Raw genomic sequence first — 26,876 nt, 5'->3', positions numbered from 1 at the left:
AATCGGATCTTAGTTTGCATTTTAGCCCTTATCTGCTGATAACCCTTTTACACATTGTTCTGCTTTGTACCAATCAAAATGCTTCATTTTAATTCTACCTCAGTCATTCCCCTTTCAGATCCTTCCCTTCTTTATGGAATGTGCATGTTTCTTCTGTTAGGCTTCTAACTTGCAGCCAAGTTAGTAAATATAACTTGTATGTAAGCTGGGCTTTACCTCAAATGACTCTTTTAGTCCATTCCTTACTACTGTCTAATTTATATGATTATTTATACTTATGGTATACCTCCAATTATTAGACCAAAGACAGTGTCAAGTATAGTGTCCACATTTATTAATTAAAATCACTTTTAAAATAATACTTTGCAAATGGTAGTCACTAAAATTATTTGATGACTAGATGGACATCATGAATATTTGGAGAGCATTTTTTAAATCATAAAACTGCACAAGGAAACTGAAGATCCTACAGATTAAAGACACTGATGCTGAATTTTGTTATGTTCCTTAGTTTAATTTTACAACTTCTTATTGAACCTTTGGTGTTTAAAATATCACTGGCACAGGATTGTTTTACTTGCTATTATTTCTAATGATTTTCTAAAGTAAAAGTGTATTTGTATATACATATTACTAAAGTCTATTATTATTTCAAAGTGATAGGTTCTAACAAACATCAGAAACAATGATAATGAGCATAAAGAGGCTTAGAGCAGGGATGACAAATCCTTGTCTATGCTTTTCCACAGATTGCTTCTTCAGTACAAGAGGTTATTTCAGCTCTTTTGGAGCTGGCATTTGCTTGTTTTGTAAAGTTTTACTGAGACAGCCATGTTCACGCATTTACATATCCACAGCTACTTTTGAAATACAATGGCAGACTTGTAACCTGTAAGTGGCAGACTTTATAACCTGTAAAACTTGAAGTTTTTGCTATCTAACCCTTCAGAACATATGTCTTGGAGAAATCTAATCATTTAAAATTGTTATAACATTTGCTTGTAAGATGCAGATGTATGGAAGCACATATACATGTGTGTGTTGTAGGTGTCAAACAACTAGAAGATCTCTTTTATTAAAACCCATGATGGGTTTGTACAAGCCTTCTCCCTGTGGGATTCTGTCTTCCTTACCTGGTACCAGGAATATGCTCGGTCTGATGGGTCAATGAGAATGGTGATGATCTTGGCTTTGGGGACCAAGGAAGCAACTCTTTTAGGAGCTTCCTCTGAGTAGAAATAATTGGCACTCTTCTCAAACAGAAAGTCAGTGGTGACATTAGATGGAACAGGGAAGAAATCCATATACCTAGAAAAGGAATATTTTTCTCAAAATAAGACTCTGGTTTATACTTATATCCTGGTGACTGAAGACATTAGAGGTGTCCCACAAATTCATCTGTTTCCTAAATAAAAACCTTTTTCTTTAAGGGATTTGTCCTTCATAGTTAGCAGGGGAAATATGTCCAGAACCCTAACAAAAACATTTTGGAAAAATTTTTCTAGATACATTTTATTGTTTGCTTAATAGCAGAAGAAAGTTATGCAATAACAAAAATGTATACACGGAGTGATCAAACCGCAATAATAACCAGATTAACTATAAAATGTATCTAAATGTAGAAATACCCTACAGACAATAGTGTAAGCACTCAAAAAGAGAATCTGATTTAAAAAAAAGAAGATATGTTTAGTTCAAAGACATTTAAAAAAGATTTAGGTAAAAATACTTTCTCAAAGTAAAATAATTTCATTCCTACTAGTGTGTTGTGCTGTTGTACTTAGTCATGTAGTGTCAAAATACATATAATGTGTCTGTTGTGAATATTGTCTGTTGGCTTAACTTTTATTCATATAGAGCCATTTATATCTCTCTACGTATTCTAATATATATTAGAATAATTATAAGAAAAGTTTTAAAAGTATGTACGTATTTCCAAATATAAACTCTTGTCAAAATTCCCAAGGCTGGGTCTCGTATCCTTAAGGGTAGTGGTAATTCAAATCACCAGCAGTGTAAACACAGTGTAGACTCAAGCACTGAAATTCAGGATCTGTTTAATGTTCTGCCTGTGTAAAAGTTGTCAAGTACAACTAAATTGGCATATGACAATATGTTATTTCTGAAGCCCTGAGTGATACCTTTTAGAGGAAAAATGCTTTTTTAAAGGAACTGTAAAATTTTATAAAAATGGCCTCATTTGCCATCACCATCCACTTCAATTTATAAGCCAACATAACTTTGGGCAGCAAGAGAAGATAGTTAAATAATTACTGAACAAAAGAATCATGCATTTACATGATCACTTCTTTTGATAGTGTGCTATTTCTTTGGACCAAAAGATCTTGTGTTACTTGCACAGACTCTAACTGTGAGACCTTGCCATTTCAGATTATTAAACTCCCGGTAGGATTCCTGTGTCACTGAACTGCAAAGTGTAAACTGTTGCAACAAGGTGATGTCTTGAGACTCAGAGCAGTAACAAAATCCTTTCATGTTTTCTGAGAAGGGCATTGCTGGTGATAGGTCATTCTGCCATCCTTTCAGAGAGAAAGAGATGTACAAAAATTTTGGAAGAGTTTGATCTGCTATCTCTTCTGTTGCACATTCTATCTACAGGGAGCGCCACATTTCAGGGTCCTTCTTGTTTAGAAGCTCATTCTGGTGCCACGGATGCTAAGGCTGTCTTGAGTGTCTAGTGGTATCCTATTTGATTCACCAAGCTTATCTCAAGCATGTTTGTTCTGAGAGAGGCTCCAAAGATCACAAAAAAAGAGGGTGGAGGTGCTGAAAGTTAGACAGCTTTTAGCTTCTAAAAATGATCTTGTCTTCCCAGCAGTCTTTTATACCTGGAATAATTTAGGCTTTTAAGACCCCTGAAGTAGTTCTGTATGTTGAAACTATATCATGTTGATTTTGCCGGGCTCAGGGGCTTATAGAGAAGGCAGGGTCCAGTTCTTGTTGCCTATGTGTTCACATTTTTCTAGTGTAGGGGTTGGGACTTACAGATACTTGAAAAATGTTTGATTATTAAACAAGTAAATGAAAGGAATTCAGGTTCATATTTCCAGGATGGGATCTGGAGGTTCCCCAGATAAGCTCACTTTTGGAAAAAAAGTATTCAAGTATCCAAAGAATTAGCAAGCATAGCAGAAGTCCTAAATGCTAACGGATTTTATGACTTTCTAAACATTACTCTAACCCTCCACTACATTCCCATGCAATTAAAAATAATATTACCAAATCACAAAGCATAAAACCTACATGCATGCATAAATCAAACATTGTTTTTGAGACCCTCTGATTGCAAATATTGGCTATTTTGTCAAGATGAAGTTTTCTGATGTTCATTTGGCCTAATTTGCTTGTACCCTCAGCCCATGCTTAGGCTGACTGTCAGTTAAGGTAGCCACAGTTTCATCCAGTTCTTCAAAAAGAGAAAAAGGAAAAAAAGCAGATCCTTGCATTCAGATTAACTAACTGTATCTAAGTTAATTTTGTAAATGTCCCTGGAACTCTGAGGGACATAATCTTCAACCTTGTGGAATCATGACCCCCAAAAGACAGCAAAGGGGTTCATGCTTCAGAGAGAGGCCAGGCCAGTCTGACTGTGAATACATTTGATGTTGTTGAGAGCAAAGCTGTAATTACTGTTATAAGTTGACATTTGCAGTTACCATTATTTGTTATTTGCATTAATTGCCTTTTATAAATGTGTAATTTGTCAATCAAAAGTGTTTGTATTTGGGTAACTTTGTCCAGTTATATTTAAAATCTTTCATTGCACTTTAGCTTCCTACTTATTTATGCCATCTCCTTGTAAGTTGCTAAAGGGACTTTTTGTTTTGATTATAGTGCCTATGCAATTATTGGCTTATGATCACAAAAGGCTTTGTTTGTTACAATTTATGACAACAACAAAAAAATGGACTCTTCCCACAGTTATTCTTACGTTCCAGGGACTCTAAGTATTGTACTTGCCTCTTCCCCTCCTCCCCAAAGAAGTCTTTAATCATTCCTTTTAGTCATGACATCAACATTTTATTCTATTACCTATAAATGCATGTATATTAATCTGAATCAGTGGTCAAGTGGAAGCTGAAGTAACTGAAGGATTCTTGATTCTCCCTGCTGTTATTTGACACCACATTAGTATCAACCACTGTTTGGAAGACTTGGCAGTGAACTATATAACAATTAAAACACATGTAAACCCTAGTAGGTCTTCAAACTGTGCTCAATCCACTTATTTATCTTTCCATTCAGACTACCCACAAGCCAACTACTGAAGTTATTGATACTTTTAACTGAGAGCATGCAATTTGACAAGGTTAATGTACATGGCTCATTATGCAAATGCAAAATGCTATATTTATTCTATGGAGTTATTAAAATTCTGCTTTTTTCTACCACTCTTTGTCCAGCATTCAAACTTAATAGAAAGACCTGAAGATATAGTTTATGGTTAACATGTTTCCTTGTGTTATCCACTTCTACTACATTACAGTGATTTGTCTATATCTATGTTTTTACTTTTTATATTATTTTCTTCAGATGCTTAATTTATTTCTAATTTTAATTCAAAGGTGAAAATGAAATTTTATGTATTATCATTACTTATGAAATATATCTATATCTATATCTATAGATTTTTATTTACATTTTTTTGCCTTTTATACAATAGAAAATTATACAAGTGGACCATAGTATCACCTAATGAAGCGTGTACAAGGAAAAGATCTGAAAGGTTTCTTATAACCAGGGAACAATGAAGTTCTTGGGTATTATGCTATTTGAGACTTCACATCTGTAATTACCATAAAAAATAATTAATGCCAATTGAAATTACATGCAGGCCTCTTGAGGCAACAAGTCCTTTCATTAACTGAGAAGGGTTTGCTATGAAAAATTTTCATGTTCCTTTATGTTATTTCAATGAATTTCCAAGGCATGGAGGGTAAACTTTTTTGGGGTTAAAAACTTATATGTTTCTAAATATCAACACTAAGTTTATACTGTGCACAGTATATATACTTTTAGATTTATATTAATAACCCATCTTACCAATCAATCCCCCTGTGGTAGTTATTTCTATTAAAGAACTGTACCTCCTCAAAGGTTTTTGGGCTGGGGGAGTTACTAAGGATGGAAGGATGCATAACCAGGAACAAATACAAAGCAGTGGTACCTGAAAAGACAACAGAGGTTTAGAAATTAATGAAATAGACGGTTTCCTAGTATTAACATTTCAAAGTCATTAATAATGTAAATAGTATAATGATCTAAGCAGATTCTTTACATATACTGCAGACTTAAACTGATCACACAGAGTTTAAAAAGAAGTAGGTTCTAAAAAATGGAGATGGAGGGGTGTGAGACAGGGCCTGTTGCAGGGATTGAGAGAACTAGCTATTGATCCTAGCTCAGTCACCAATCTGATATGACTTTGGCTTTTAGCTTTTCTTTGTTTCAGGTTTTTTTTTAATGGATAATCACCTGCCTTATTTATTTCATACATTTTTTCTCTGATGATGAAATGACATAATGTACCTGAAGATATTTTGATATTAATAAAGCATTATATAACTAAAACATACCATTAGTTAACATATTACTATCAAAATTGAGATTTGTGTTCTATAAAGTTCTTTCTGAAGACTATGAAAGCTAAGCCCAAGACAGAATTTAATAACTTAACAAGTTTTCACAAATTTGAAAAAAAAGTAGTGTGAAAAATTGTTTAATTTTCTATGAAGAAAATTAGCATCTTTTTTTAGTGGCATAACATAATATTAGCATTTATTAGAAAGAGAGTGGCATATCACAGGTGCCCATGTAGATTTGTGACTATTGTGGAACAAGGATGTGAGTTCTTTTAAAGTGAGCAATATGATAAGAAGTAAAATTAATGTTTTATTAGCCCAAATTAGGAGATAAAGTGTACAGCTTTGTCAGACTACTACAGAAGAAAGAAAGGCAGTTTGGGATCAGTTGTCAAAGATTTAGCCCCACATTTGCAACTGTGACTGTGTTTATAAAATCATAATTTCAAAATATTTCTGATCTGTATATTCAGTAGTCATGAGAGAAATATATCCTATAATTTCTACTTCTCTGATGTGATTTACAATATATACACTGCGATGGAACAGGCTCTGTAATTGTATTTCAAGTTAATAGATAGCAATAACAATCAGACGGGACCTTGTAGTATTTTTCTCACTTGGAGAAATTATCATTCTAATTTTGCTTAGTAATGTTATGTTGCCATTTGCAAAGAATTTTGAATATTCTTATCATTCTGCTAAACCTTCTTTACTATTATACTTAACTCTACCACATCTCTACAATAGAAACTTTGTTAAAATGACTTTCTGTCAATAATGATACTGTCTAAAAAATGAATTAAAAGAGATAGTGTTTGTAGATTACATCTGAGCCAACAATAAGCATTTATCTATAATCATAGATAATTATAGGGAATGAAACACAGGAATCTATAAGTAAAAATAGTCTTCACAAGCTGTACTTAAAACTGTGATCCTCAAACTTCAGCATGCATCAGAGTCACCTGGACAGTTTGTTAAAACACACATAACTAGGTCCTGTCCCAGAGTTTCTGACTGAGCAGGTCTATAGAGTGGCCAAAGAATTCACACTTCTAACAAGTTCTCTGGTGATGCTAACTAATGCTGCTGGCCTGGTGACCATCTTTTAAAAAAATCAAAGAATTAGAAGAAATGTGCATCAACATATAAAATTTATTGGGAAAAGATCTTGTATTACTTCAAATTCACAACAGTAAAGTAGAAAGAACATGTTCTCAATTTGGAGTCAGGTAAATCCTAGGGTTAAGAGTTTTATTTCCAGTACTTACCAGGTGTGTGAACTTGAACAAAAATTATTTAACTTCTCTGTCTTACTTTTCTCATCTGTGTATTGGGGAAGGAAATGCTTAGCTATCAGAGTTTTATAAGGGCCCTGGAGATAATCTGTGTGGAACTGCTACACAAGTAGTACCATATCTGAATATCTGCAACATGTTTTTAAAAAACTTTATTGAGATATAATTTAGAATTATAAATATATTAAGTATGTTTATATCTCAGTTACATAATTGAGACACAATTCAGAAAAAATAAGGTCTTTTTAAAAACTGGAAAGGATTAATCTCTGTGAAGAGTATGATTATAATAATGTGGAAAAAGTAGTTCTTTTCTAAATTTTTTCAGAATACAAACATTCTGAAATATTTCAGAAAACATTCTTTTTTGAATTTTATTTTTAAGAATTGTATTATATCATGTTGTTTGCTTTTAATAACCTTTCATGACCAGCACTAGAGAAACAGAAAAAAATGTATATAATCTAATTATTTTATATAGTCAATAAAAGGCATAATATTATTTGTCAGTGGTCAAAAAATAAGATTGTGGTTTCTGAATTCTGTCTTGCCTAGACATATTCTTTGGTCTGAATAAACTGTCCTGTATATATATTTTGTCTGCGGTAAGCCAACCACATCTTTACAGAGACACATAATTAAATAACTATCTGAAAGCTTTAGTTTATATATTCTTTGTCATTTTCAAAACTGAAAAATATTTGAATATCCAGATAACTAGAAACCTATGCAGAATTGTCCAGAAGGATACTTTTGACAAAACTAAAGTCAGAAGTAAGGCTATTTAATTCTCATGGAGCTGATATGAGAAGATAATTTTGACTAATTGAAAAATTAATTTCATAAACTATTGATAGATACAAAATGAATGAATGTCAAAAGTATCAGGCCAAATGAAAGAAGTTAAACACAAAAGTATGTGCTTCTATCTACATGAAATTCTAGAAAAGGAAAAAAGTAGTTGCTTGTGGCTGGTATGAGGAGGGTTTGGGGGAACTGACTGCAAAGGGACCTAGAGAAACTTTTTTGATAGAGGTGTTCTGTATTTGGTGGTGGTTACAAAGCATACAATTTTCAAAATTACCTAATTGTACATTTAAAATGAGTGAATTTAATGGATGTCAATAAAACTGGGAAAAATAAAATTTCTACATAAAACCATCATTTTCTGTAAATTTTTTTATTCCAAAGGCAAATGTCATATCCAAATAGTAACATAACACTTGGAAACCCAAGTGGGTTGAGGATGACAACTAATAATTCTGCCATCTAAGGACAATGTTAAAATGTCTGTGTTTCCAACATAGCATGAGGCAAAGTACATCCCTCACGGGATTTGGAAACAAACTTGGTGTGTCAAGCTTTGGAGAGATGTGATCAGTAATGACAAGGTTATGTGATGACGGGGGAGTTCACTGAAGAGACTTAGTTTCAATGTTCTTCTAGTTGCCTTTTGATTTTAGATAGGTAAGGACAAATTAAGTAAATAAGGACAAGAAATGTGTCTGCCATACCTGTTTTTTTTTTTTCAGAATGTTATTTGCAATGGAGCTAAGAAAAAAATGAATAGGCTAAGCTCTCTGTGTACCTTGCTTAGAACTCTCAGTTATTTCCTGAGAGACAAGAAGAGGGAATGTATTCTCCCTAGCAAGAAATGCAGTTGAAATGTCTGTTTTCTGTGAAGCCAGAATCCAAGGACCCCAAATAATTTATCACCCCGGATACAGCTTGAATATCTGGCATTTTAACACTTCCACTGGGATTCACTTTAATCTTGATTCTCAAAGAAACAAGGAATTTATGAGAAAAAATTTGCACACCAATTTAAGACAAGGTGCAAAAAATTTCTCCTGGGTATGAATAAATACCTTTCCTAGCACAAAATTTTGTTTATGTCTAGGAATTTTGCTTTTCAAACATCTTTTAGACATTTAAAAAGTTGTCATCTCTGCAAGAAACAGTTTACAAATAGATCATATTGGGAAGATGGCAAATTCTTTTTCTGGAAGGAATTTATTATAAAGAGTTCTAGGTGCTTATGTGTGTCTCTCATGACTTTTGACCAAATCCTGCCAGTCACTTTCAAACATGTGATTAGTTGTAATTTCAGATATGGTTAGCAACACTTCTCATTGAAGATCTTTGGGAAACAAAAAAGATGTGTCACCAAATTGACTGCTGTATATTCAAACTGTGTGACATCTATTTTGTCCTTTTCACTTTAAAAAACACATTGACAAAGCATTTAAGTACATCATTGAGCTAAACAACAATTATGTCCGAGAATAATATGTTGTTCATTTATCAGTTTTATAGGAAGTTTAAGATCTCATTATGACAAGAAATCATTGTCTAATCTTTTGTATTTTTATTGATCATTTGATTAATCACAACATTAAAAGTTCTCACCAGTTTTCTGGGGTCCTATCACCAAGAATTTTGGTAAGCGATCACAGGTTTTTTCTTTAGACCAGGTGTCTCTGTGACGTTTGTCATCACAAGGATTCTAAGTTGGAGAAGAATATAGAGATGCATTTTTTTGTGTGTGTCCATTGAATGCCAGCATTTCCAATTTTTTTCTCATTTATTCATATGTGCATATATTGTTTGGGCCATTTCTCCCTGCTATCCCCCTGCCCCCTCCTTTTCCCCTCTCTGCCCCTTCGCCCTCCCCCCTCCCTTTGCTTTCAGGCAGAATCTGTTCTGCTCTTATCTCTAATTTTGTTGAAGAGAGAGTGTAAACAATAATAAAGACAAAGCATTTTTGCTAGCTGAGATAAGGAGAGCTACACAGGGAGATTCCTAGCATTGCTTCCATGTATAAATGTGTTACATTCTAAGTTGATTCTTCTCGAACTAATCTTTTCTCTAGTTCCTGATCCCCTTTTCCTATTGACCTCTGTCACTTTAAAGTTTCTGCATTAGTTCCTATGCAGTGAGGACATCAAATACTATCATGTTTTTTGGGTTTCTTACCTATCCCCATACCTCCCGTGTGTGCTCTCACCTTATCATGTGACCAAAGTCCAATCACATCAGCATTTCCAATTTTTATCCTTATAAGATATTCCAGGAAACAGTGGGACAAACAAGGAGGCTCCTTTTTAAAAATTGAAAATATTGATGTGGTATCATGGAGGCTTTAGAATAATTCTTTTCTGTCCTGAGGTTGAGAGTGAGGATGTGAGAAAGGGGAGATATTTCCACTTTGGGTAAGCAGACTCATAGCACTGCCAGTTTAATGTTTTTCTGTTACTGGAAGTTTTATATTTTAATTTTTTGATTTAAAAAAAAGATAATGAGCTTTCTGAGCAGCTCGTTATCCTAAAAGAAGATCCACTTTTAATATTCAACAAATAACTAAAATATAAGGTGTCAGACTTTCATTCTAAGTAACTTTGAGTTTTCCTGCTATGCTTCTGAAGGATATGGATCTAGCCATAATTATACTATTTAAAGAGATACCCATTCCTTTCAGCTGCCTTCAAAGGTTGGTAAATGCATATCTAAAAATGTAACTTTACAGACTATGATGCTAAAGAGTACTTAGTTTTGACAAAAGAGTGAAATGAAGGTGAATTACTATTTTAGGGATTCTGCTTTTGGTCTATAATACTTAAAACCAACACTCACTGTGCAAGATGTATCTAGAACATCCTTCATTTTAACTACAAACTATACTTATCTAGAAAAGGTGAAGAATTATAGTAATTTAATACTCTTTCAAGAATGAGCAAACAGGGTCACTTCTTATTTCTATCCAATTAGTACTGAAGATATGTGAAGTTAAATACATCTCTCTATTTTTAATTAAGACTAAAGTGAGGGTACTCTTTTGACTGCTGTTTTAGAAAAAATTTTGTTTTAAACTTGTCATCTGAAATAATAACTATTTCAGTTTAATAAGAAGGTTTTAAATGAGCAGGAAAATGCATGTCTTTTCAGTGGCTAGCATTTGGTGATTTGTAGTGGTTAAGATGAAAAGATGCTTGTTATAACAACTGAAACATAATACCGAAAGCAGCCCTCTCAGAGACCTTCCCATGTGGTTCAGTCATTAGGGAAAGGGGAATGTGTTCAGGGCTGATCACTTGGCTCCTGCCTAACATGCAACCTGAGTATCATGAACTCTTTTAACCAATTGCAGTCTGAAAATTGATCTCTTACTCTTGATTGAAGAGTATTCCCACCAACAGAATACATCACTGAAAATTCCGTAATTTCTAATGTGTATCAATGAGACTACAGTTCAGGAAAAAGTAGTTTCTTGAATATACTTAACATTTCCCAAATATGCAGCTGCTTTCAGATGGTTTCACTCTTCATACCTGGATTATCTCACAGAACTACAAGATATTTCTCATATTATTTATTGAATCAATTTTACCTGCCAGAGAGGGTCTTTCTGATCAGGGAAGAGCTCAAAATACTTGTGAGCCAGCTGCACTGAAGGCAGAGTTTGAAGACGCAGGTTGGTCCAAGTCTGCACGAAGTTAGCCAGATTAACAAATGTATATAATCCCAGCCGGTCGTTTCCATAGTTGGACAAATGGGTCATGAAAATACTGATCTGAAAAAGGCAAATGAACGTCTGTGTAAACACCAGTTGACACTAGAGGGCAGTATAATCATAACAATCATAACAATTATATATATTACATATATTCTATATACATATACGTATATATACATATTACACATATTCTATATACATACGTATATTCCTCTCCTCTAGTACTGGGGTTTGAATTTAGGGTCTTGTACTTGCTGGGTGGGTGCTCTACCTCTTCGGCCATACCACCAGCCCTTTTTGCTTGGGTTGTTCTGAGATAGATTCTCACTTTATGCTTCGCAGGCCTGGACCACGATCCTCCTACTTACCTTTCCTGCCTTAGCTGGGATGACAGGCACACACCAAGCCCAGTATTTATTGGTTGAGATGAGGTCTTGTAAACTTTATACCTGGACTGTCCTCAAATTGTGATCCTCCTGATCTCTGCCTCTCAAGTAGCTAGGATTACAGATATAAGCCACCCCACCCAGCTAGATTGTTTCTCAACTAGTCTATATAAGGACTTTGGAGATATCTTAACATTAATGCATAACATGGGATGTGTTATTAGCAAACATTGATGAGCATTTTTTTCTGAAATTTTAACATTTAATAACACAAAATAAGTTCAAAATCTAATAGCTGCTATCTACCCATACTGGTGCAATAAAACTAATATTGAATAAAGTCCTAGACATTGACACATAATGCCTCAGGATGTGTGAACTCTGAGTCATTTGGAGCACCAGGATTGCATTAGGTTGGGATTTTATAATCTTAATCTATTTAATTTGGTTTATACTGTATTATTTCCAGTTAAGAGGTATAAATGAATAGTTACTATTAGCATTAAGTTAATGCCCTCTGCATTTCTTAGGAGCTAAACACATGATGCCTGAGTGTTATTTTCTATCAGTAATATTTTCAAACCCTATTTCCTAGTCATTGGGTTTATTATTATTCGCAATATAAAATATCTCCTTTAAGAAAAGTTTTCAATGCTAAAAAAATCAACTCTTGTTATGTAAAATCAACTCTTGCTATGTAAGCATCTGACCGAGATTGGAGCCATGCATTGAAAATATGGGGAAATTTCATAATAAAATAAATTTGAATTCTGTAGGATTTGATTCAATTGGCCTAGAATGTAGAATGGGCATTTTAAAAGTCACTGCCTTAAGTGAATGCAAATAATTTTTGTTGATTAGTTGTTGACAAATGGAAAGAATTTTTCTGTACGAGATTTTTCAATAGCAAAGCAAACCACTGTGACATTATGCTGCTATAAATGATAATAGTATTCTCCTAAAATATCTGAAGTCATTTGAATGAATAGTAGTAATGGCTATTATACTCATCATAATAATGAATATAACAGGTCATTCATTAAGATGTTGAAAGAAAATTCATTGAGATAAAGAGAGATCAGAGAAAGATAATATTAAGATTTGAAAGATAATGTACAGAAAAAGTAATTAGTTACAACTCTAAATAATAGAAACTAGTAATATCCTATATTCTATGGAACAAATTCTATAAACTTTTCCTGTTGAAGTCAATTGTGATCAAGAACATTTAGTCGTGGCTCATGCCTGTAATCCTATCCACTCAGGAAGCAGAGATCTGGAGAATAGCAGTTCAAAGCCATGAGACCCTATCTTGAAAATACCCAACATAAAAAAAGACTGGTGGAGTGGTTCAAGTTGTATAGTGCCTGCCTAGCAAGTGCAAAGCCCTGAGTTAAACCCCAGCACCAAAAAAAAAAAGAAAAAAAGAAAAAAAATTAATTGTATTTCTATTCATTCTGCCAAAGCATATATTAAATCTCAGAACTTTCACAAACAAAAATTTTACTTGAAGGATAATTTTCAATAGCTATCAGTGTACTGATGCAGTCATGGAATTGATAAGGTAGATTTTTTTTTATCATTTTGGATCTTTGTGAAAAATGAGACCTTTAAATTTATTCTTCTAGTTAGTTTTTACAGCACCTGCCATTCTGACTTGTGTGTGTGTGTGTGTGTGTGTGTGTGTGTGTGTGTGTGTGTGAGAGAGAGAGAGAGAGAGAGAGAGAGAGAGAGAGAGAGAGAGAGAGAGAGACAAGGTTTTCTTGTGTAACCTAGGCTGGCTTTGAACTCATAATCTTTTTGCTTCAATCCCCCCACGTGCTAGGATTGTAGGTGTGGACGACCACATCTGGATGTTATAACTTTTATTATTCTCTCTTTTTAATTTCAAAAGTTTATCAAAACAGTAGAAACTTATGAAAATTGTTCTCAAATTTGGAAGTTCTTTTCTAATGCCTGTAAGAGGCAGTCTTTGTTTTACATAGCACATTTTTGAATGCAGCTTAGTAACACTAGTAAAATGTTACTTCAAATTACATTTCTCTTAAGAGGAAATTTTGAATACGTTTAAAATACATATTAACCCAGTTAGCTACTTTTAAAAACTTCTTTATTTTTATTAAAGATCTAGCAGTAAATCTATATGTGTCACATTTCACTTGAACAATATGTTCATTGGACAGAAAATGAGAAACTTAGAGTTACTATATGACTTCATGACTCTAATGTATTTGAGCTCCTGTTGAATTCAGTATTCAACCACACAAAACATTTTGTGCTGTGATAAGAAAAGCAGATTATCACTTTTCTTTGTCCATGACTATGGAAAGTAAAAAACAGTAGTCTCTCTGATGGACAGGCTACCCCAAATGAGTTATGAGCTAGTTAGTTATGTTGATTTTAATGAAATTGAACCTGATTTGCAAGAATTAAAGCAGTACTTAAAAGGTATTGAACTTAGTCCTGTAAAAGAAAAGCTACATTCCTATCTTTATATAGCAACTTTAACGTAATGCAAATTGTACCATAAACAAAAGGACTGTTTTGAAGTGAGATTTTTTATAATGTGTGCCATCTCTTGACCCTTTTAGACTTTGGACTCCAGCCTGGGATTTGTTTTTGCATTCCTAAAGAAATAGAAGGTAATTAAGGGAGTATGGTTCTTCAGGATATAAAACATTTCAATTTCTTTTTAAAGTATTTTTTAATGAATCACTATTCACTCTGACATAGACTATTGCATATCTTTAGCTGAACATGTAACTTTTCCAAGTTTTTTTTTGTATTACTTTTTAGTTATCAGGGTATATACAACAAGCCACTGGATGGTGAGAACAGATATGAATGTTTGGTCACTAGGTCAGCTTGCTTTCCAGGCAGCATATCTTCCTTACCCATTCTGACCTGTGACATTTACAAAGTTCATTTCTTGGTAATTCCTCACCTGACAACAATTTCTGCATGGCACAGAAAGAAACAAAGAAAAGCTTGAAAAGGTTACCAATTTAAGGAAAGGAGATACTAGTATTTTACTAAAAAAGATATCCTTAATAATCTTGAGTGCTTCAGAACTGAGGTTTTATTTTTATTTATTTATTTTTTTCTAGTGTTGCCAACCAAACCCAGGGCCTTGTGGATGCTAGCCAAGCATTCTACTATGGAGCTACATCCCTGTCCCAGACATTATTTTTTTATGACAATAGGTCAAAAATTATTTTTATTATTCTTGGAGATTCCAATGAGAAGGAAAATGCCAAAAGAAGTTACAAGTGCATTTCTACAATAATTTTTGCTATGAGCACACTATTATTAATTAGTTGTTACTAAAAATATTAGCTGCTTCAAATTCAAGTCACTGCAAACTGTGCTAGAGGTATAAAGTTTATTTGATTAATAGTTGAAAAAAGATCTTGCATAACAAGATACTTATCTGTGATTTTTTTTCTGTAGAAGACAAAAGGCAAATGCCATGTACACTTGTATTTATGAAAAAAGAAAAAGATACTATTTGCAAAATCTTCAAGATAAACCCCAATGACTTTATCATGGTCCTAGTATGGGAGATGTATAATTACTTCCAAGAAGAATAAGGAGGACATGAGTCTGTGCAAAAGGAACTGCAGTTCCTTTTGAGAAGATCAGGGGAGAGCAGAGGAAACTGGATATAGGAGAAGGTATGTTATTGGTTATAAATTATGCCGTTCATGACCATGTTGCGCAGTTCAAATCCACAAATTTGATCATTCTGCTATTTTCTAGATGCTTCTGCCTGGTTCTGGGGATGCAAATATTAATATGGTGCCCAATCTTTTAACTTTTGTTTGTGAAAAGATTCGAAATTCAAAAGGAAGAAAAAAAATCCCCTACATTCTCTCAGTTTTGTTTCAGTATCTGTCCAGATGACCAAAGATTCAAAAGCTTTAGATGTATACAAAGCATACAAAATTTTTAAATGTTCTGTCACTAGGCCTTACATTCAGAGACTCTGATTTTCTGTTAGGAGGGGGCCCTGGCACCTGCATTTTAGAGATCTAGTCCTGATGCAGGTGTATTCTTATAAGAACACAATTTGAGATACCCAGTTTTCCCATAGAAATGTTTATTTCTTGTGGAAATGAATATGTTTATTCTCACAGAAAAGATTCAGATTATTGGTTGCTCTGTAATGGTCCTTTTGAATACATTTTAAAAACAACCATGTCTTATAAAGTTCAAAAATATATTTTGATGCCCTAGACTTACAGTTGTGCTTGCACAAAGAGTACCTTGTTGTGTGCCCTTGTCCATCCCTTTCCAGGCCTTCTGCTCTACTGACAGATGTGTGAAGATGCACAAATACTGCTTAAAAACTGGTTCAAATAGATATGTGCAATTGATTCCTAATTTTCTTTAATCCTTTGTTTTTTTTTTCCTAAAGCAAAATTCTTCTCCATTTCCTTTGTAGTTCTCAGATATTTATTACTGTATATAACTTCTGCCTTTCATGCTCATTTTTACTTTAATTTATGGCATTTTAAATGTTGTATGGCAGAGGACAAATATGATGCAATTTACTTTCTGTTCTTTTTCTCCTATTTTTTTTTCTCCAGACCAGAGCTCTTTAGGGGGAAAAATAAGGAAACCAGTTTATTTTTATGAGGCAGTGATCAAACTGGAAGTTTCATTTTTATCATAATGAAAAATATATGGGTTTCATCACTGTCATGATTATACCCAATCATATGAACACATCCCTTTTTTTGGGAAATAAATGAAAAATTCTGAGCAGAAAAGCAATTCTAATGATGTACTGGGCCAGATTTCTTATTCTATAATTTCTTGGTTTAAGCCCTCTCAGAGTGCTTCTTCACCTTTTGTATTAAATAAAATTAGTGGGTCCCCCTAAGTTACAATATGGTCCCAGTTTACCTTTCCAGTTTTATCTTCTGTAACCCTTCTGTGATCGGCTGTACTCCAGGTTTCCTGGGCCTGCATACCTCCATGGTTTTGTTTATGCAGTTTCTGCTCCCTAGAATACACTGCCTCACCTTTCTACACTTAGTTCAGTCCTGTGTTTCCAAGAGCATCACATCTTTTTTTAATATATATATATATATATATATATATATATATATATATATATATATGTCTTGGCAAATGCATTATTTAAAAAATTTGGACACTAGAACATATTAGTTTCACCTTTCTGACATTTTCTTATTCTGAGTTATATTATGCTTTTAAAAATGCTTGTTTAATTTGTCTCTAGTATGTATAAACTCCACGGGGGCTGGCATGGGGCCTTTCAACTTTATTGTCTGAACTGTGTATGATACAAGTATGAGCCTGGCACCAATAATTTTATTTGTAAAGGTAGGAAATCTAGGGTCAGTTATTTTTTCATTGCTATTCATTCTGGTAAACCTATACCACCATTAAAATTGTAGTTCTCCTCAAGTATTTATTCTTATCTCCTCTAAGTTTACCTCATTCACCCTACTACTCTCCCTGCCCACTTCCTTCTGTTTTCTATGTAATCTTGTTCTTTTGTAAATAAACAATATCTTTATGTCTTTGACTTTGTCCTGCCCAGTAGATAAGAAAGTGGCCCCTGCTACCTACTGGCTCTGTGATCTTTGCAAGTTATTTCAACTTATAGTACTTTCATGTTCTTATCTAAAAGAAAACAGAAGCTAACAATACCTTCCTTATTGAGTTGTCATCACAATTATATTTATAAATCAAAGCACTGTCTGTTACATAGTAATTGCTTAATAGATAATAGCTATTATTTTTACTGACAAGTTATTGCTATTTTGTAGAAACATCATTTTTTATTTATAGCTTCCTTCCAGCAGCTCATCATCCTTATCCTCCAATCTCTTGACTCTCATTTATTTTTCTGCATCTATCTTCACTTCCTTTATCAGGCACTATTCTATAATCAATGATTTGAACTTCTCTCCTACTTTCACCCTGAGATTCCTAAATCATTTTTCTGCTTTTAGCGCTCTGCAAATCTGAGAGTTTGAATGAACCTTTGCATTGAATTATTTCATTACCACATATTGACTGTTTGGCACAGCTACAGAGAAAACACACAATGGGAGCTATTCATATCATGTAAGCATATGGTTCACAATCTGAACACTCAGGACTACTGGATATTCTTTTTATTCATTTTTGTTACCTTACTCTTCAGTTGAACCCTTTTACAGTGGTTTCAAACTTTCATTCCTATCTTGTGGTCTTTGACTCAACCTCTACTCTCCCAAGTTAATCATCCTAAAAGTAAATGGAGTACATCTCATGAGGCAGGAACTCTTTCAAGTCCCTACTCAACTCCCTATACATTTGCCTTTTATTTTTGTCAATACTGGGGCTTGAACTTAGAGCCTCACACTTGTTAGGCAGGTGCTCTGCCACTTCAGCCATTCTGCCAGGCCCTTTTTGTGTTGGGTATTTTTGAGATAGGGTCTTGCTGTTTGCCTAGGCAGTCCTCAAATCTCAATCCTCCTGATCTCTACCTCCTGAGTAGTTAGGATTACAGGCATGAGCCAGCAGTGCCTGCTCTACATTTGCCTTTTAAATTTTTTCCTGACACCTACAGTGTCAGGCAGAGGTGTTCCATTTTGTGTTCAAGACTAGCCTATTGCTCAGTGCTTTTCATCCCATCTGCTTTAAATTCCCATGATATCTTATTCATCACTTGTTCCTCTGTTTTCATTCCTTCCTATGGTCATTCCGTAATTCCAGAAAACATGTTTGACTTTTTTTTTTAAGTGGTACTGGGGTTTGAACTCAGGACCTCACACTTCAGAAAACATGTTCGAATCTCATTTTAGGCTCCCTCTTGAGCTTATATCTTTTCCAGCCACAATTCTTCACAAGCAAGTTCTTCAGAGGAGCAGTGCATTCCTCACCTCTATTCAGAACCCCAACCATTGCACTTAAAAATGCCTTTTCAAAGGTGAGTAATACAGCCTCTTAGCTACATAACCCCATGGATACTTGATAGTCTTTATATTAGCCAAACTGCTCATTTTGACACTGTTGCCCACTGTTAAAACTTTCTCCTTTCTTAGCTTTTGTGAAACTGTTTTCTGCTACTTCTCTTTGAACTTTCTCCTTTACTGATCCCTCCTTATCTGTGTTACTTTTAAATAGCTGGTGTTCCTAAGGGTTTTGTTCTTTACATGCTGTCTTTAGATGGAATTATCATATTGATTCATAAAGCTCAAGCTACTGCTATCTGTATCCTTCCACTAAATTTTATACATAAACACCTAAGTGTCTGATTGACATTTCTACCTGAATGTTCCAGAGTTATCTCACTTTAAACATAGCCAGGTTGAGCTCAGTTTTTATTCCCAATAGAGTTAAGTAGGCTCTAGAAAAGCAGGTGTCTCATTTGTTTTATCACTAGTAGATCTCTACCACCTATCCAACTAGATAATAACTAGCATGGAGAAAATAAATATCTGAATAAATGAACTTTCATACTCAGATATGATGTTCCTTATTTTGTGTAAGGTTACTACTATTTGTCAGGTTATCAAACCAAAAAACTGAGGCATTCCAGACACTTTACCAACTCCTTGTTTCTTACACAGCTGATGTGGTTTTGTTAGTATAGTCTCATTCTTATAACTTAATCTCCTGCTTTCTATCCCTTGTACTTACATGATTTAGTCCCTCACTGCCTCTTCCCTGGATTCTTTAAAAACCTTCTAACTACTCTTTTTCCTTCCAGGATTGTGCCTTGTAATCTGTTTTTTAGAACAGATTTTCTAAAACAGGGCTGATCACATGATATAAAAGTCCCATAGGTAGTTTAGAATGTCTAAAAGCCACATTATAAAAATAAAAAAGTAATAGTAGTTTTAATTCTATATTTAATTTAATACAATATGTAAAATATAATACCATTTCAGCACATAATCGATATTAAAATTATTGAAATGCCTTACATTTTAATACTATCTTACAATTTGATGTCATATTTTATATTTACAGTATGTTTAAACATGGAGTAGCTGTATGTGGCTAGTGGCTACCATATTAGAAAGTGTAGCTCTAGATTCTATGCCTCAATGCTAGAGGGCATAGTGACCTAGCACTCAAGAGTCCATCATGACCTGGTGCTTACCTTCTTTCTGTCTTCATGTTTCCATTTACCTTCTTTGACTTTTCATTGTAGTAAATCAGCCTAGCATATGTAGATGTTATTTATTCTATCTGGAATGCCCTCTCTTATTTTTATTTACCTATGATTTGCCTAATTTGAGATGACCACGCCCTCTTTGTATTGCCACTGTACCCTTATGCTCTCTTTTAGCAACTGCTGTAATATGTAGCCTTGAATAGTTATTTGTTCCTCTTGCTAAACTGTGAGCTAATCAAGAGTAGTGACCATATTATAATCTTCATTGCATCTACAGTTATGTACATAGTTGACTACAGGAATGTTCAATAAACTTAATTGCGTAATACATTACTGGTAAATATCTGTTGAACAGAATTCAAGTCTATCTCATTATATGTAGTAGTTCTGCTTTTAAAAATTACACATTCAAGTCAAGTGTGGTGGCTCATGCCTGTAACCTTAGCTACTTAGGAGATGGAGATTGGGAGGATTGCCATTTGAGACCAGCCTGGTAAAAAGTTAGTGAGACCCCACTTCAACAAATAGCTGTGTGTGGTGGTGCACATCTGTATTCCTAGCTAGGTGAGAGGCATAGGTAAGAGGACTCAAGTTTGATGGCAGTTTGGGCAAACACACAAGATCCTATCTAAAACAATAACCTAAAGCACAAAGGCCTGGAGGCATAATTCAAATGGTTGAGTGCTTGCCCAGCAAGTGTGAGACCTTGAGTTTGAGCCACCAACAAAACAAAACAAACAAACAAACAAAATCATACACATTCAAGGTAGAAAAACAGAACATTTTTAAAAAGGGAGAAACACTAAGAATTGTTCAAAACTGTTTATATATGATATAAGTTTTATAAATTGTTATAAATGAGTTATTTTAAAATAAATTTTTATGTGTATTTTAAAGTATGATATATTTTGGTACATAGTATTTATTGCATATAGTACATAGTATATATTGCAGTACATTTTTAGCATTTTAGTACATCACTCAAGATGCTTTAAAAACATACATGTATATATTTGAATGACTAAATAGCTATCTTATTAATCATCAAAACTTACTGAACTTTTTTCTGTTAGTCCTTTAGTATTTTTATATATGTATGTATTTATTTATTTATATTGTATTATTGGAGGGCTTGAAGATCAAACTCAGGTGCATGCTAAGCATGTGCTTTCTACCACTGAGCTACACTCCCAGCTAAATTTAGTGTATTTATAACCTTTTATTGTTATAAACATCTGGAAACAACTTGGTTTTTATGTTTTACTACCTTTCTAGGAATTTTTTTTCAAAGTAGGTGAAATTATTGGGTCAAAGAGAATATGTATTTTAAAGACTAGTATCTTGTGGGTCACCTGCCTTAGATTCAGCACATCAGCCCAGCTCCCTGGGCTTTCTTTCTATTCTTCAAGGGATGAATAGGAAGAAAACAGGAAGGAAGCAGGAGTCTTCAGTCTACTGTGAGTGGTGACAGTGGAGGAAAGCTGCCTTATTACTACCAAATAATGCTGACAAGAATGAATTATTTGGAAACTGCATTATCTTTGACTATTTGGCTTTAAATTGATGAGTCACAGTTGAAAGATAAACCAAATGTGAATGAGAGTTAACAAAGGAGTTAAAAAAAAGGCTCTTTTATTAGACTGTAGAGAAGAAAATGGTAGATATAACAATTCCATTTGAATTACTTGTGAGGATTTAATGAGAGAACACATGTTAAGAGCTCAATAAGGTTTTGGAGCTCAAAGAAATATATGTTACCTAAGAAAGATGAAGAATTGATTTTATTGGGTAAAATATGACATTGAGACTTATCTTAAAATTCTCCCACAAATGCTAACCTATTATAATTATCTAATCTATTCTGAAGAAGGCATGTGAGCATGCTTTGGCGTTCATCTGGTTCTTGCAGAGAACATTTTAGCTTTTTGTTTTTAATTTCAATCAGATGAATTTTGAAATAGTAGTATTATCCTGCTACAAATGGTCATTTTATACTCTCAATGCTATGCTACATGATATTATCAAATAGTATATGGGTCATATTCTATTCAAGACTTGGGTGAGACATTCATCAACTTGGATGAGAAATTCAGCAAAATGAAAGAGATCCTAAAAAAATCTTAGAAAATTAAAAGTTGAATAAATGAAATAAAAAAAATGCAGTGGGAAGCATCATTTTAATAGAGTATGTCTTGCAGAAGAAGGAAATGTCTTAGACTAGGTTGAGTAGAAGAAAGAATATCATGGATTGAAGACAAGACTGATTAAGGAATATTACATTCAGGTAGTGTGATAAAGAAAACAAATAATCATAACCACGACTTTCAAGAACACTGCAATCAAGGGGCAACCTAGGAATCCTTTGGTAGAAGAATGAGCTGAGACACAAACTAAAGTCATACAAAACCTATTTAATGAAATTATGGCAGAAAATTCCCCAAGTATGGGGAAAGTGCATGAGGTAATTTAGAACTGCAAATAGGTATAACCAGAAAAGCAACCTTCTGCATCACATTTTAGTTAAAATGCCAGGAACACAAAGAACAAAGAAAGAACATTAAAAATTGAAAGAGAGAAGTGCCAAGTTACTTACAAAGGCAAAGTCACCAGAATTACATTAAGACCTCTCAGCAGGAAACCTTAAAGCCAGGAAGTCATGGAATAATTTACTTCATGAGTCGAAAGTAAACAATTGCCAAACAGGATTACTATACCTAGCAAATCTATCCTTTAAAATTGATGGAAAAATAAAGACCTTCTAAGATAAACACAAAATAAATCAATTTATGTCCATCAAGTCAGCATTGCAGAAGATACAGCCTCTATTATGATGATGTGTGATCCTTTTATTTCTAGTTTCTTTAGGGCTTTTATCATGAAGATTTGTGGAACTTCATCAAAGGCCTTTTCTGTACCTTTTGAAATGTTTGATCCTAAAAACTACCACAAGAGTCTTAGATCTAATACATATCTTCTGCAAAGAAGCAGGATACAAAATCAACATACTAAATTAGTAGCTTTTTGATACACCAATTATAACTCTGAAAAAGAAGTCAGGAAAAACAATCCCATTTATAACAGACCCAAAAAATAAAATAAAATGCCTAGGCATAAACTTAACCAAAGATGTTAAAAAACTCTACATTGAAAGATATAAAGCACTGAAGAAGGACATTGTAGGAGACTAGAACATGGAAATATCTCTTATGTTCATAGATCAGCAAAATTAAATTGTAGAATTGTTAATATTGTTAAAATTCTTAAAGAATTGTTTAAAATGTCACCAGAAGCATCTACAGATGCAATGCAATCCTCACCAAAATTGCAATGGCATTCTTCACAGAAATAAAAAAAAAATCCTAAAATTCATAAGGAAACACAAAAGACTCCAAATATCCAAAGCAATCCTAACAAAAAGAGCACTCACAATATCAACTTCAAACTATACTACAGAACTATAGTGAGAAAGATAGCATGGTACGGGCACAAAAATAGATGTGTAGACCAATGAAATAGAACACCAGAAACAAACCCATTTAGCTATAGCCATCTGATTCTTGGCAAAGGTGCCAAAAACATACATTGGAAAAACATCTCTTTAGCAAGTGTTACTGGGAAAACTAGATACTCACTAAACTAAATTGCTATATTTCACCCTGGGAAAAAACAAAATAACTTTAAGTAATCAAAGACCTTAACATAAGACCTGAGACTTTGAAACTATTTGAGTAAGTCATAGGGTAAACACTTCAGGATTTAGGCACAGGCAGACTTTCTGAATAGCACTCTAATAGCTCAAGAAATAATAGCAAGAATTGAGAAATGGGATTGCATAAAGTTAAAAAGTTTCTGTATAGAAAAAGAAACAGTTGCTAGAATGAAGAGTAGTCTATAGAATGGGAGAAAATCTTTTCTAGCTATACATTCTGACAAGACATTAATATCCAGTATATACAAAGAATTTAAGAAATTAAATATCAAAAGAGGAAATAATCTAATCAATTATGGGCAAAGGGTACATTGTAGCATTTACAAAGGTTCTTACAATGTATAAATATATCCTACTTGAATCACCCCCTCCACTACTCTCTTTAACCTCCCCTCCCCCGATTTCTGGAACCCTTTCAGCAGGTATCATTTTTGCATATGTACATGTATACACATTATTTGGGCCATATTCATCCTCCTACCCCTTTCTCCACCACCTCCCCCTCCCACTGGTGCCAACCCCCGTTCCCCTCTGAGTAGAACCTGTTCCACCTTCCTGTTCTCTGATTTTTTAGAAGAAAAAAACATAAAAGATAAGAAGAGAAACATGGCTTTTTTGCTAGTTTGAGATAAAGATAGCTACACGGGGAGATTCCTTCTGTTATTTCCATGCATACATGTATTACAACCCAAATTGGTTCATCTCTACCAGTCCTCTTCACTACTCCCTAGTCTCCTTCCCATAGTGGCCTCAGTCAGTTTAAGATTACTTTATTCATTCCTACACAGTGAGCACATCAACCACATTCAAGTTTTTGGTTTCCTTCCCTTTCCCTATTCCTAACGTGCATGGCCTCCCCTTAAAGTGACCTGTGGCCAGTAATATTGCTTCATTTGTTTTAGGTCTATAATCTGCATATGAGGAAGAACATGTGACTTTTGGCCTTCTAAGCCTGACTAACTTCACTTAAGATGATGTTCCATCCATTTACCTGCAAATGACAAAGTTTCATTCTTCTTTGTGGCTGAGTAAAATTCCATTGTGTATAAATATCACATTTTCTTAATTCATTCATCAGTAGTGGGGCATCTTTTTTCCATAGTTTGGCTATTGTGAATAGTGCTGCAATAAACATGGGTGTGCAAGTGCCTTTGTGGTAACCTGACTCATATTCTTTTGGATTTATCCTTAGGAGTGGTATTGCTAGATAGTATGGCAGATCTATTTTTAGTTTTTTGAGGAGACCGCATATTGTTTTCCGTAGTGGTTGTCCTAGCTTACATTCCCACCAGCAGTGTATAAGGGTTCCTTTTCCCCTGCATCCTCGCCAACATTTGCTGTTGGTGGTGTTCTTGATGGTAGCTATTCTAACAGGAGTGAGGTGGAATCGTAGCATGGTTTTGATTTGCATTTCCTTTATGGCCAGGAATGGTGAGCATTTTTTCATGTGTATTTTAGTTATTTGGACTTCTTCCTTTGAAAAAGTTCTGCTTAGTTCAGTTGCCGATTTCTTTATTGGGTCATTGATTTTGGGGAAGTTTAGTTTTTTGAGCTCCCTGTATATTCTGGCTATCAGTTCCTTGTCTGATGTATAGCTAGCAAAGATTTTATTCCATTTTGTGGGTGGCTTCTTCAATTTAGAGACAATTTCTTTTGTTGTGCAGAAGCTTTTTAATTTGATGTAGTCTTATTTGTCAATTCTTTCTTAGTTGTTGAGCTGCTTGATTTCTACTGAGGAAGTCCTTGTCTATGCCTATTGCTTCAAGTGTATTCCCTGCTCTTTCCTATACTAGATTTAAGGTGTCAGGTCTGATATTAAGGTCCTTAATGCAATTTGAGTTAATACTTGTACAAGGTGACAGCATGGATCTAGTTTCAGTTTTCTGCATGGAGATATTAGTTTTCCCAGCAACATTTGTGGAAAAGGCTGTCTATTCTCATTGTATGTTTTTGGTACCTTTGTCAAAAATTAGGTGGGCAAAGCTGAGTGGATTCATATCCAGGTCATCTATTCTGTTCCACTGGTCTTCGTGCCAGTACCATGCTGTTTTTATTGCTATGGCTCTATAGTATAGTTTGAAGTTGGGTATTGTGATACCTCCAGTGTTTTCGTTTTGCTCAGTATTGCCTTGGCTATTTGCAGTCTTTTGTGTTTCCAAACGAACTTTAGGGTAGATTTTTCAATCTCTGTGAAGAATGTCATTGGGATTTTGATGGGAATTGTGCTGAACACGTAGACTGCTTTTGTTAGCATAACCATTTTTACTATGTTGATTCTGCCAATCCATGAGCATGGGAGCTCTTTCCACCTTCTGTAGTCTTCTCTGATTTCTTTCTTCAGTAGTTTGTAGTTTTCCTTGTAGAGGTCATTTACATTCTTTGCTAAGTTTACTCCTAGGTATTTGATTTTTTTCTTTTTGGAAGCTATTGTAAATGGAATTGTTTTCCTCTATTCTTTCTCAATCTGCTCATTGTTGATGTATAGAAAGGCTACTAATTTTTGTAAGTTGATTTAGTATCCTTCTACTTTGCAGAAGCTGTTTATGGTATCTAGTAAGAGTTTTTGGGTGGAGTTTTTTTTGGGTCTCTTAGGTATAAGATCATGTCATCCAGCAGACACTTTTCGAACAAGAAATACAAATGTCCAATAAATACATGAAAACATATTCAACATCTTTATCCAGCAGGGACACATATCAAAACTACAGTGAGAGTTCATGTTACCCAAGTCAGAATGGCTATCATCAAGAATTCAAAAAATAACAAATGTTGGTGAAGACATTGGGGAAAAAGAACCTTGATACACTGCTGGTGGCAATATAAACAAGTATAGCCACTGTGGAAATCAGTATGGAGGTTCCTCAAAAAATTAAAAATAGAACTACCATGTAAGCCAGTCCACTACTTCTGATTATACGCCTAAATGAATCAAAGTGAGTTTACTGTGGAGATATCTGCACACACATGTTTATGTTGGTACTATTCACAATAGTTACATTATGGAATCAACCTAGATGCCTGTCTATGAATGAATGGGTAAAGAAAATGTGATACATACAAACAATGGAGTTTTATTCAGCCATAAAGAAAAATTATGCCATTTGTGGGAAAATGGATGAAACTCAAGATCATCATGTTAAGTGAAATAAGCCATTCTCACAAAGATAAGGATTGAATGTTTTCTATTCATATGTGGGATTTAGGGGGGAAAAAAGGACATG

At 34.1% G+C, this 26,876-nt stretch overlaps 1 long non-coding RNA gene and 1 pseudogene across 2 annotated transcripts in view; one reads left to right on the top strand and one right to left on the bottom strand.

Moving 5' to 3' along the window:
• Positions 1–26,876, bottom strand: part of LOC141410907 (bifunctional heparan sulfate N-deacetylase/N-sulfotransferase 3-like) — a 173,485-nt pseudogene that overhangs the window by 18,603 nt on the left and 128,006 nt on the right.
• The window catches only part of LOC141410908 (uncharacterized), a 91,094-nt gene that overhangs the window by 24,475 nt on the left and 39,743 nt on the right, over positions 1–26,876 (top strand). The gene's annotated exons all lie outside the window — the stretch shown is intronic.

Source organism: Castor canadensis, chromosome 9 (genome assembly GCF_047511655.1).
Source record: "Castor canadensis chromosome 9, mCasCan1.hap1v2, whole genome shotgun sequence".
Taxonomy (NCBI): Eukaryota; Metazoa; Chordata; class Mammalia; order Rodentia; family Castoridae; genus Castor; species Castor canadensis.
The sequence above is the reverse complement of the archived record's forward strand: the minus strand, read 5'-3'. Positions and strand labels throughout refer to the sequence as shown.